Here is a 13445-nt window from a genome sequence, read left to right as displayed (position 1 = left end):
AAAAAAATTAAGGATTAAAATGGGAAATAACACTTATTGGGTTTTGAATGGGGAGCGATTGCCGGTTCCCTTTGCAGATGCTGCCTGTGTGCGTGTGTGTTGGTTGTGTTGCCGTGGTTTACGTCTCTCTCCGCATACTGTAAGTCCTAAATATCCACACTCACGGGTACTTTGAAGAGCCTATGAGGTCAGGTTTTAAATTATGGTCTGCACCCACACTGGGCGTCCTCTCCCCACTCCTGTAAATCCATTTTCCACACAATGCATTTCAAATCAAAGCTGCGTCACCATAACACGCCTTAGGAAACATTAAGCCATAGTGCGTTACTTTCATGTATGATAGCATAGCCCTGTATGCTTTGATGTGCTCACTTTTTTTAATGCTTTATTAATAATAACATACTAGCTGCTTCTCTCACCGGCGTCAGCCTCTGCTGCTCCTTTCTCTCCTGCTGAACTACACCGCTCACTTCTCCCATGCCTCAGCCCCTTCATCCCTCCCCAGGCCCTGAGCCTTGTATCAGGATTGGCCTGTTTGTGTTTGGGAGGGGGATTAGTGAGGACTACACGGGCCTCGAGATGAAGGGAGCGACAAAGGCCTATCAGAGGGCAGCGAGTGCAGCGAGCCGCGTCCCCATTGGCTGCCCGGCAAATCAGGCACGTCTCTATTTCTCGCAGCCGTCCTCTCTGCGAGTGCCCGGCTTTCGTTTCCACGTCCGGGGAGCGGAGGGGGGGGGGGGGTAGGAAGAGGGGGCGTGGGGTGTTCTGTCTGAGCCTCTGTTGGGGCATGTAAGTGTGCGTGCGTGCGCGTTCGCTCGCATGTTGCACGCACTACACACCTTAAAGGGAGCGGAGGGATGAGCATGTAGACACGGGTAGCGCTCGCCTCCTCCGAAGCCGGCTGCAAATACAAATACATGCCGGGTGTGGACCTGGAAAAAGCCCACCACCGCCGCTGGGAGACACGCGGAACTCAGGACACGGGCTCATTTCAGCCTCGGGCCCAGAGTCAACTGGGACTCACACTGACCCTTCGCATGAACAGCTACCATCTCCGATTTCTCATTTCACTTCACTATTCTTCACAAATTACAAAGCTTCTCATAGACCTGCGTATTAAATATGTTTAATGCACCGTACTAACATTAGTGTTATACGATGCCGCATGCATAGGTTTAACACTGTCCTGTTATTATAGTGAGGCAGGGGCTCCACTCTCCTCGTCTATAACAGAGCCGCGGGGTCCGCGGGCGCGTTCGTTCCCCTCGCTGCCATTCACGGCCGCCGCATCGATCGACCGGGGGTCCGCTTCAAAGGCCTCCTGCCCACTTCCTGCCACCCGGAGTTCCCTTTGGAACAGGGGCCACGCTTCCCTTTCCATTCCCTTCACCCGCCGTTGCTCCTTAAACGAACAGGTTAAGGACGTGGCGTGCGCACAACTCCTCTTTGTGAGCCGCTTCAACCGCCTTCTCAGTCGCCCACATGAGGATAGAGCGAGTGAGAAATCATTCCCATCCAAACACCCACAGTTACTCATCTATTTGATGTCAAGCGCTTTGATTTAATTATGGCCCAGGAATGCATATCCCTCTGCATGGTAATCATCTGGTAAACTTTAGCCAGATTACAGCTTGGTTTCCATGGACAGTGGCTGAATGAAATAAAGGATTTCAAAGTCTTAAATGTAGCTATTAGCATATTATTTATTAGCATAAATGCATTATTTGTCAATATTAGCAATTATTTAAAAACTGTATGAAGCAAAGGACTGAGGATGCTTCAACTAACCAGGTACTTAAGTAAACTTTGTGGCTCTCAATAAATGACCCTCCTATTGAACTACGGTATGAATCTCTCTGTTTTGTTCCCGTTTGGTCAAGTTGACAAATGGTGGGTTATTGAATGCACATAAAACTCCGCGAAGGCTGTCGGACAATTAGCTCCAAGAATACATATTAATTGATCAAGATTTGTGACTCTTGCTTACTGCGCCCAGCCATTTTCCCCTCCAATGCATTAGCAGATCTCAGTATGTCCGCTCCTCTTGTGAACAGGGATGAGAAGGAGATAGAGGGAGAGGAATTAAAGGTCTGATGAGTTTGGCAAGGAGAGGATGGAGGCTGAGACAGATGGCATGAAGTCTGCAGCACTCTGGCGTGGCTTGTATGGTGCTAAAATCCTCCTCTCTCACATTCCAACAAATCCTACCAGGAGGCTGGGGAGTCTGTCACACCATTCCAAGGATCCACACGGCTCCCTTCACCCCCCTCTACCCCCCCTTCCCCCCCACCCGCAAACCCTCCCGGCCTCTGACCACGCTTTGCATTTCCGCTATTTTATCCTCACATATGTATAGATTCACACATTAACATGTATAGATATGGACAATTTGGATCTTTACAGGGCTGGTATGATAAGAAGCACCAGGGGGGTCCAGATATGAAGAGACACCAGCTGACTGCTCTTATGGAAATGGAACCAGGGGTTTGATTGAGAGAGGTGGCCTTTACTGTTACTCCAGTGTAAAAAAGGCTTATTCAGTAAACACTGGGCCAAATCATGGGGGAGAGAATGCGCAAACCATTTGTAGCAGAGGAAGAAGACATAAGGAGCTTTTGATTAGTTTCACCACAGCCCGCGCTCTCCAGCAGAAGCACAGCAGCCCAATCTCAGGCCAAACATCCACGGCCCGGCGCTCGCTATCAAAGACCCCCGTTGACCTTCCGGTCCTGCGGGTCGGCGTAAACGTGGCTGAACCAACAGCTGGATCACCGACTGGACCGTCTCAAAGTGATTGATCTAATAAGAACAGTCTCATTTATTTTACACTGCGCTCTCTCCCCATGTGTCTTTCTCACTGCCTTCTGTTTGTTCTAATGAAGGGCTTCTAAGATGAGTTGCTGCTGTGCGGAGGTCATGGGGGGGGGGGGTCCAGAATCACATTACTGTTAATGATAATAAAAAGAACAATCTGTGCTAAACCTCTTGGATGTTTCCTTGTCTTTTCCCATATGGAATAAATGTTTTATCTGCTGTTGTTTTGAATATCTTTATGTTTGAATAGAAGTCTGTGCAATTAAAATGCACACTAAATATTGTTTAGTTCTTCCTTTTTTTTTATCTTTTCCTCCATGCGAGCATTTCCTATTGACAAAAAAGGCTGCTCTGATAAAAGGTATACAGTGGTGCGCCATCTGGGTTACAAAGTACACCAGCAAGCACAACATCAGGCACATCTTAAGGATATGGCGCTGCAGAAGGAAACATATTCCCTACGGTAACATTTTAACTGCACAACAAATGCCAAAAAACATTCAAAATGCAAACATCGCTTTCAACATTAGCAAAGGCTTCCGCGGGAGTCAGACTTCACTGATGTCGCTTAAAGTTTTCGCAGACAAAAGGTGAGAAGAGTTCTCGGCTTTTCGTCCAACTCCACAGAACTTCATTTAAAGCAATTAAGTGGAATCTGTTTTTAAATCCGCTCGGTTCTGTGTTTTTGCAACACGCCGCGTTTGCCGCATGACAACTTTAGTGATGCGCACGTGACACAAAGACTCAACGCTCAAGTGCAATATTTTTACAGCTCTACATGAATAAAAACTTCATATTAGAAAAGTTTTGAAGTTAAAAGTAGAGAAATCTTTCACCAATGACTCCCCTGGCAGCTCTGGGAGACTATAAACATGTTTTGTCTGGCGTTTGCAGGTTTTCTGCTGGTGTGAGCCGTCGTCCCCACGTGTGCGACGCTGAAGCGTTCCGCTGGTTTTGTTTACGTGAGTGTGACATTCACGAGGAGATGCTCGGTGACTCCCCCTCCCGTTGCCGCCGCCGCGCGGGCAGAGCTGCTGGCCGTCCTTCCTCTGTGGCGGGTCAGCGTGGAGCCCCGGAGCTCGTTGGCGGCGCGGCGGCGCTGGGGGGGGGTGTTCGATGGCTTCGCGGCGTGACTCCTGGCCGCGTCCACCTTCCCACCCCGGCCCGGTAAAAGGGCAGGGACGGGGGAGCCCGGTGTCTCTGCGCATTGATCCAGGGCCAGCCCTCCATTAGCCGCTGTCAGAGCTAAAGGTCAGCTAAGGCCAATGGATGCTCAGTGACAGAGTGACTCATTCTCACACCTAGAGACCCAGTCTTTGTCACTTTGGTCTGTGCTGCCCCCCACTCAGGCCTGTCACATGGCGATGGCCAGTGCTACATCCACCCTGACGGCTGGATGAGTCCTGCCCCCTAAACCCACTCAAATATCCCCTCTTTTTGTTCGACGTCAGCCACATTATGCATTAGTGTTGCTTTTACCGATATTGCGATCTCCTGCCAAATTAAAAGAGCCTTCCTTTTTAATTTTCCCTAACAGAAATTGCTTAATAAATAGGCAGGCCTTGATTTGCACTGATGATCACACGGCAACACAATTGCACCAAATTGCTCAGCCAGAGACGCGGTGCCACATCGCGCTCATCGCTGAGTGGCAACTACTGCCTGGTGTGGTTTACATTAATGCAGCCGGGCTGTGAAAGGGGATAATTGTGGTGCTAAACGCCGCGGAGGCTGACAGGATCCATTTCTTGACTCGTCGAGGGCAGCGGTGATGGAGAGGGTTGCGTGGCAGCCTGTACACACACACACAGAGGCCCGCGGGCTTATTTGCACCGGTGCCCGTGCACACATGTGGGCACATGAACACAAACACATCAGCCACACTCCACATAGAGATGATTGTCTCTTGCCTCTGTCAGGTTGTGTGTGTGTGTGTTTTTTTCTCCAGCCACGGAGACCTCATCCTGGGAAATTGAGCAATTTCTGATTGAAAACAGTGCTGGTAATTAGAGCACTCACTATTTGTAACCACTTGGCATTGCATTAGTATGCAAAGCTGGCAGCCAGCTTATCTTGGGGAAAACGTTTGTTTCCTTAATTGCCCTCTTAGGACAAAAGTGAAGGGGGTGGGTGGGGAGGGAAGGGAGTAAAATGTTAACGTGCTGCAGTAAGAATGGAGCCTGGTGCGTTGAGGGGATGTGACTCCCAGAACACAGGGGTTAAACTCCACTAATAGGCTGCACACAACACACATGGGCACACACGCAGGCACAGAGTCGCAGCGGAGCACTCATACACCCACATATGGGCACACACTTGCGTTGGCACATGGGCACATGGAGACGCAGACAAAAAGACAACTATGACGAGCGCACACATTCCAGGACACACGCGATTAGGCACAATTAACATCAGAGAAATAGTGTACACTGTAAAATTAGACATAAAACAATTATTCGCCACACTAATGAACTGAATGACTCTTTGTTTCGGAACAGAGCCTCCACAAAGATGTAGCAGGAGAAAATTAGCTTCACTCAAACGTTTAATTTCATACGTCCTTTATGCTCACTGTAATTCACTTGAATGTAAAACTTTCTTTGCATTAATATTGTTTTTAGTTTTCATACATCTCCTACCTACATGATCCCCCTTCAGTCAGGACGAGGATAGATATGAGTCAGATGCTGCATTTTGTTTGACGGCACCTTTTTCTCTCCACAGAGGGATGAGGATGATGAAGGATGCAACTGGACCGCGATGTGACGGAAAACAAACATATTTCCACGCGGCAATGCGACTATTTAGGAATAAAAAGTGGGAAGCAAATTGTTCTTTTTCCCACCAATGACTCATGAGGCTTTGTACTTTGAAGTAGCTGCTAAATTACAATGATTTCCCCTGATTGTTGGACATCAGCTACATCTCAGAGGAGCAGAGAGTGAGATATTCTCTCGCTCACAGAACACAGAGGAAATGATGTATAATTAAAACTTTCCATCACATGCACAAACAAGGGCAAAGATTTGCTTTTAATAACCATCTGTGTACATATGATTTCCCTCCAACAATGCTTAGATAAAACATTTATGTTTGTAAAATGTAATGAGTTTTCAGAAAATCCATATTTAGATTTTACTAGTTTGAATAAATTCGGTTTTCCTGCTGGATATTGTTCCCTCTGAAGAGACGAGGCTTATTCTTTCTGGAAAACTAATAAGGCAGCCATAGATGATGTGGCTTGTGTGTGTCTGTGCCTCACAATTAGCCCTTCACTCAGTCCAGGGACTATTATGTTTGTATTTTTTTAATTAGAAAAACATTTGAAGAAACATAATAAGCTGTGATGACCCATTGAAACGTCCTCTTTGAAGAAGTTTTCAACACATGTTGAAACTCCTCGTTCCAAGTCCAGTGCGTTTACTCACACGTGGCACGCGTGGCAGTCAGCGCGAAAAAAACTTTTTAACATAATAGTAATTGAAAGATATCAAATTAAAAAAAGTCCTGCAGCCGGATGATAATACGCGTTGTATCATCGTGATAATAATTTGCTCCTGATTGTATCTGTGCTAATTATGCGCCAATGGAGCCGCTTTTGCCAGTATATGATCGTTACGTTTTAGATGAGGGGAGGATTATTTACTGTAATATTTCTCTTCCCTGTGCAGAACAACGGCTCAATGATCATGTGCCGAACCACAGGACAACGTCATACACGAATGCATCAAACGGATTCTCAAGATTGAACATTTAACTTAACTTTGCTTAACATTTCTAATAAGTAATAATGTAATCTATATATGAAAAGTCTAAATTTAAAGTTTTCATTTCTACATTTGAATGGGAGCGAACGAAGAGAAGCTGCACGCTACAGGTGGATGGATAATGATGAAAACATCACCTAGACTGTGGGCCTATAGCCAGGCCTTCTGATGTACTCAGCGTCTCATTAAAACGCCGCATTAAAGCAATCACCTTTATATTAGCCATTAAAATGATATAGGCTATTTCGACGTTAATTGGTGTCCGATGAAGCAAAGTTTCCTCTTTCTTCTCACAGATCTGTTGCATTCCATGTTCCCACGAAGACTTTTTAATGAGTGAAACAGGTTGATAAAATGAAGCTGGAGCTGTGTTTCTCTCCCGTCTTTGCTCAAAACAAAAATAGAGAATCTAAGATGAAGTCAAACGATAAAAACCCTTCAAACCCGCTTGGCAGGACTGAAAGACGAGGGGCCGTGAGCTGCGCACGTTCTCAAATCTTATTAGGATGATTGATATTAAGATAAATAGCCTACGTACTGGGGACGTTTTAATTAACCACAGCTAATAAACCAGTCGTTAAAATTATTTTGCCTAATTGGTCCAAATACTGAATTATTAACAAATATGTGCAAATGTTTATTTTTACACCTTGATATACAGCCTGCGTGCACTCACATGCACACGCCACGGGTGGGCTTGAAAGACGGCGTGTGCGCGCGCGTGTGCGCGTTGAGGTGGTGTGGAGAGTGTTCGGCGTTGCCACATTTCCTCCCCAATTTCATATCACTCAAATCAATCTCTGTGGCACCTGTAAATTATGTTTGATTCGATAACTGGGGGTTTCGTCGCTTTCTGTGGCTCGGGAGTGTTTTTCTACGAATTTTACGTTTCATGTAATGACTTTAAAACATCGCCAGCTTTTTTTTATTATTCTTTTTTTTTTTTTTTTTTTTTTTTACAAACCGAAACGTGAACGCAGCAGAGGCTTTATCGTCCCTGGCTAAAAGTTGCGCAATGTAACACTTCCTTAACGATGCGAGGGCCAAAATGACTTTAGGAGAGCTGAATCCCTGTCCGTGTGTACACACTATGTCCGACAAAAGCGGGGGCTAATCCATCTAATTTACACAATGCACAGGGCCCTGTTTACACGGCTGCACCCTCACAGGGCCTCTGCCTCTGCCTCGTCCTCCCCGCGTTTCAGGCCGGACAGAGCTACGGCATTTGTTCTCTCGCCGTTTCCCTCTCATGCGCGAATGAAAGGAGAAGTGAGTGATCATTGGTTCAGTCTTCGACAAAACCAAAGCAGTTGACGTGGCACTACACAGAGCGCACATACACGCGCCTACATCAAAAAGAGCATCACGATCGTTCACGTGCTGCTTAGTGTTCGCCTCTCAGATAAATCCCGACAGGTTTAGGTTTTATCCAGACAAAAGATTCGAATCAGGGCTTTGTGTCAGTACAGTAATATTAGGCAGAGTAAAATTAATAAAGGCAAGATGGCATCGAATATATTAGTCACTAACGTTAAATTACTGTGTTTGGATTCATTTATTTTCTATTTTGATCCAGCTGAATTGGTACGGTTCACGTTCAGCACCTGAACACATCACACGGACGAGCAAGAGCAGAATCAATCAAACGACCAGCGACCACCTTAAAGCAAAGGATTTACTGTAGTTACCAAAGCTTATCTTGTCTGCTTCGCAGGAGCCTCGAGCTTTTGTCTGGAGGATGATATCAGTAAGTCACGATAAATGAATGCACATGTACGTCGTTAATCCCCAAATATCAATAATTTCCAACATGAGCTCGAACTATGGTCTCCACAGAAGTATTCAGCATGGTTGCTCACATGTTTTCTTTTCCACCGTATTTTATGAACAGATAATAATGTATTGCGTTAACACATTGTGCGTGGGCCTGTTTTAACAGATAATACCGTTTTATGTGACAAATGGTCACTATATATACCAAATAGTGACGCAAGTGCAACTGAAATTTACTGCAATTAAATGCATGTTTATTAGATATCAGAGTGCTGATTATTTCTTGTTTGACTCGAAAGCATTTAAAAACTATTCCGCTAATTATTAGACCTCTACGTGAGGCTACAAAACAACACGAAATGTTCCCAAATTATACATTTTTCCCCTTTGGTTCAGCGTTTTCAGGAGTTGTTTCAACAGGCGAGTGTGCGTTTAATAGCGTCAATCAAATCTAGGAACTAAAGGGTTAACAAAGGCAATTGCTTGAAAGGACGATTGCAGTTTCTTTTAAAAATGTCTTTTTAACTTAATCATCTATTGAGCAGCTGCGTTGATTTTTTAATTACTTCCATTACACACAGATTCCTGTTTATTCCACTTAGAGCTCTTTATATCTTCCTCGTCTGTAGGTGTGTTTTACTGTTTCCATAATTGCATTTTTCCAGAAGGGCTGGGTAATTACTTTGGCACAGCCAGGTAAATTCCTGCGCTAAATTGAAAAAAATTCCGCTTTAATCCTCCCTAAATCCCAATTCTCAGGACACGGGGATGTGAGCAGTGGCGGAGTCATGCGGAGCCCCGGTTGCTTCTTCAGGTGAGCGTCGCGTCGCGGGGGGGCGGAGGATCTCCTCTCGCCGTCATAAGCATAAAACAAGATTACTAGATCTTTATCAGCGAGCGCCCCCGCCCCCCCCCCCCCCCCCCCCCCCCCCAGAGAAAGACAGGTTCACAATCTGACGCTCAGATGAGGAATGTTGCAGGAAAATGAATCGCAAGTTGTTCTTTGGAGGGTTGTATTTTAAACTTAAATGGATAAGTCACAAATAAACTTGTCTGCATGTTTTCCAGGGGTTTCATCTCTTAAACAAAATAGCAAGTGAGCTTGTTTATGTAAATGAATTCATGCTTGATATCTTTGTTTTGCATCCTATTTGAAGAAATAGAGGCTCGTAACATTTACCTGGCTTTAAAAATAACACCTTTCCCTTCTTATAAACAAAAAAATTGTATATATATCATAACTAAAAATCCGGGTTCCAAAGTCGAATCTGACTTGCAGGAGTAAATACTGGCAGAAGTTTGTACGTTCCACTTGTCATGTTGCTGCCTGAATTTACCTTCCCCATATCTTTAATTTGTAGTCACCAGGAATAAAAGGCTGAGTCTCAGCTCTGGCAGCTCCCATGTCAGTCTTTGCAGGAGTGGGTGACAGAGAACAGCGGAGGCAGATAGCATGCTAAAATCGCATCACTAGAGACCCCACATCAAAGTAGACCAAACCTCATATTGAGTGAACTTTTAAGCCAGAAAGGCTGTGTGACATCAGAGCACCTAAAATGTGACTGTCATGTTTTTCAAACTTCGCTGAACACAGCCTCAAAGACTTGAGAAGTAGTCAATGGCAAGCTCTGTTCAAACACCCTCACTAAGATTAGCAGTCTTTGTCTTACAGCAACCTCAAAGACCAATTAGATTGAGAGATGGGTGTGACGAATTTGTCAAAAATAAGATGATAGATATCACTTTGGCAGCGAGCAAACATGGTTGGGGATTTCACTCAAGCGCAGTCATTGACAAGGCTCTGTCAGAAAATGTGTCATCTTCAGCAGACCTGCCAGTTGACAAGGATGCAGCTTGGGATTGAGACTGATCAATTCCCAAACTGCCAACAAGACATGGCTCTGATAGCAGCACTTTATTTGGTGAAGTGAAAAAAGTAGTATTTGCTTGGATATATTGTCAACTTTTTATTTGTTAAGAAGCCGCGTCCCAAGATGCAGATATGAGAGAAAGTGCGCAGAAGGCGTCGCGTGTGGAGGGAAGTGTCACATTTGTGTAGGTCTCAAACTTTACCATCAGAGTTTTGACTTCTGCGTGGACGTCTAGTGGAAGTGGTGCACAGTGCACGTGTCTGGTTGTGTTGTTCAATGTCCACCAATTCAGCCCGTCTAATGCTGGAGCCCGTCGCCGGCCACCGTTTCTAAAGTGAAATCCGATACTCAAAGCACTTTCCTCTTCAAAGTAATCTCCTGTTGTGCTTTGTGACCACAACAGTGTCAATCTCATATTTTCAAAGCCTCATCTCGGCATCAGCTTTGAGTGGCTGTCTATAAATGTCTCCAAATAGAGTTGAGGCTTTGATGGCCGGTCTGAAAACAGTTGGGAACGCTATGACAAAATCTGAATTCCGAACGCCGTTCCTCTTGATTTGGCTGAACGTGAAACCTGACCTGTGATTTGTGAAATCGCCTTCATAGGCGAAAACTGCGTCTGATGCTTGCGAGAGCGAGCTTTAAAGACGGGTGGCAGCTATAGGAAGGAGAATCCCAGTCAGCTGTGAGCAACAACTCGAGCAGACCCTCAGAACATCTGACGAATCATGTCTGAATCAGCGGCGACAAAAAAGTGCAAATGAACCGTGCTTCTAATCAGCTCTCTGATTTGCCTCAGTTAGCTCGAAAAATGTGACTTAATTGATCAAGCAGTAGATTGATGTAATTAACCATAAATTTTGATTAAAAATAATTGTTTAAATACGCAAACATATTATGCTGATTTTTACTCACACTTAATCAAATATGTTTCTTTGCAGACACTGATTTTCAAATGATGCTTTGAAAAATCCACATTTCTTTTGCATATTTTTTTTAATCTCTTAAAAAAATCTATTACTGCCAAGCACACGGGTAAAACTGCCCTAGTTCAGGCCTCCCCTTTACAGTAATGTGCAATGTTGGACGTCTGCTTGTGTTGAATGTCTTTGTGCTCAATTTCTACCACCATGAACCATGTATAGTTGTTTTCATGGCTATAATAGAGGAATATATGAGGTTTCTGCACCCGTTAAAGCTCTTAGTGTTGTCGTAGACAATAGCCATTGGAAAGGCTGCGTTTGAAGCTCGGCCAAGTGATTGGGAATAATCAAATGACAATAATCAGATGAAAAGAGAAGCAATCTCAATAAACTTTGTCATTCAGCCATTCAAGGTTCAGTCATATCAGAGGTATTTTGCATAACTATGAGACCCTGGTTCTAATCCTCAAAGGGTTTTGGGGCTACTTGGCTTTGCACTGTAGTCATTCAAGGTCGCAACCCGGTAGGAAATATGGGCTGCCATAGCAACACAAAAATGCCCTTTAAAGGCTTAGCATAATTCTTCCCTAATAGAAAAATAACAGCGGCAAATCCCATCCTTAGTGAACTGGCTTATTTGACAGAGGCAGACTCCCACCTGTGAAGCACATAGTCACCACACCAATGCGCTAAGGCTACGATAAGATGAAAAAGAGCCCATCTCTGGATGGGGATGGGCGGCCTAAGCTCAAGCCAAATTCTTTCTCTTCTCTGAAGCTGAAAACAGCCCACAGTGTGTCTCTAGCTAGCTTTAGCGGTTTGAAGCTGGACAATATGAGCTGCCAAATGAATCATACTCTCTATATAATACTTATCTTTGAAGTGCTTAAGCCATACTCTGAGAAAAAAAAACTTTGGCAAGCAAAGATGGCTTATATCGGATCAAATCTCAGCGAGTGAATTATTTTTACTTTCTTTGTTGGAATTATTCAAAACCAAACGAGATGTTTGACGCGTCATGCGTTGGTGCATTCACTGTAACTGTCAGCAAACGCTTTTAGCCGCACTAGTATGAATTCGATTGGCCTAAACCTGCTTAATAGTCACCCCCTCTCTGATTGTGATCACAAAATATGTGACACCCCTCCTCCCACTTTGTTGCCAGGTACCACCGAGATGGATTCTTGTCACCGTGTGAGTTGCATCAAGATGATGAGCACCGGGGAGAGAATAAATTACCGCCACACTTTGGAGTGGGAGGCATGTAAGTATCAGCCGCTACAGCAGTGCATTGCTCTCTGCGTATGGAATCACTAATGAGGAGCGATATTCAGTGATCTCGCAGCCATGGTGATCCAGCTAAAATCAAAGGCTTTATGAAATCATTACTGTCAAAACTAGCTAAGAGAATCAAACGATTGCCCAACATGGATTTTCATAAGAGGTATATGGTGCTGTTTTGTCACATACAAAAGCTAAGGGAGAGGGAGAGAGAGAGAGAGTTATAGTCGAGCGATGCTTCCTCCGCTGTGCACCTGAGTCAGCCATTCGTAGCCTGACTGGATTTCTGTTTATTCACTACATTCGGCAGACGGAGCCTCGCTGTCAGGCTCAGACACAGCATCCGTGCTGTCAGTGTTGTGCTGCAGACGCCAGCCACTTATTCAGCTTCATTTAAAGGGTATTTGAGCTGCACGGTTGCGGATGAGTCCCGCTATCTCACTCCTGACTGTGCATAATCTCGTCGTTGCCGGAGATGGTTTTTCCGCTTCATGCCGCTCAAGAGCTCGTAGTCGAGTCAAGACGACAAAACAGAACGGAGCCAAAATGATCATCAGAACCGCTCTGGGAGGAAGATGCTGCACCTCTGTTGTTACCAGCTGCTCTATCAGGCACAGAAATCTCTAAGACATAAAACAATCCTCAGTTTTAATAGCTTCATTGAATTAATACTACACTTGGCACTCTCGATTCTGGCTCTGATAACCATCAGGCTAATATACCAGCACTCTGAAGTACCTATTCTAGTTTTACTTATCAACAGATCTTTTGTTTGATTCCCTGCTTATTGTTCCTGGCCTTTCACTCTTTGGAATTCTTCTCCTGCTATATTTGGCTCCTCGGATCACCGGATTCCCTGTAGTCCTGCATCTTGCTTGGTTGGTAAATAACAGAACAGAGTAATTAAAGCAATGCTGTACAGCCGACTGTCCAATCAAAGGCCGGAATCAACTCTCTGAAGAGAATCCCACTCAACATCGGCCCGTAAGACGCCCTTTTCCAGAATCTTGTGCCGA

General features: G+C 44.8%; 1 long non-coding RNA gene across 1 annotated transcript in view; it reads right to left on the bottom strand.

Annotated features, from left to right (window-relative positions):
* Positions 1 to 13445, bottom strand: part of LOC114864977 (uncharacterized) — a 30668-nt gene that overhangs the window by 3844 nt on the left and 13379 nt on the right. The gene's annotated exons all lie outside the window — the stretch shown is intronic.

Source organism: Betta splendens, chromosome 10 (genome assembly GCF_900634795.4).
Source record: "Betta splendens chromosome 10, fBetSpl5.4, whole genome shotgun sequence".
In the NCBI taxonomy this organism is placed as follows: Eukaryota; Metazoa; Chordata; class Actinopteri; order Anabantiformes; family Osphronemidae; genus Betta; species Betta splendens.
Note: the sequence above shows the minus strand (reverse complement) of the source record. Positions and strands in the feature narration are given on the sequence as shown.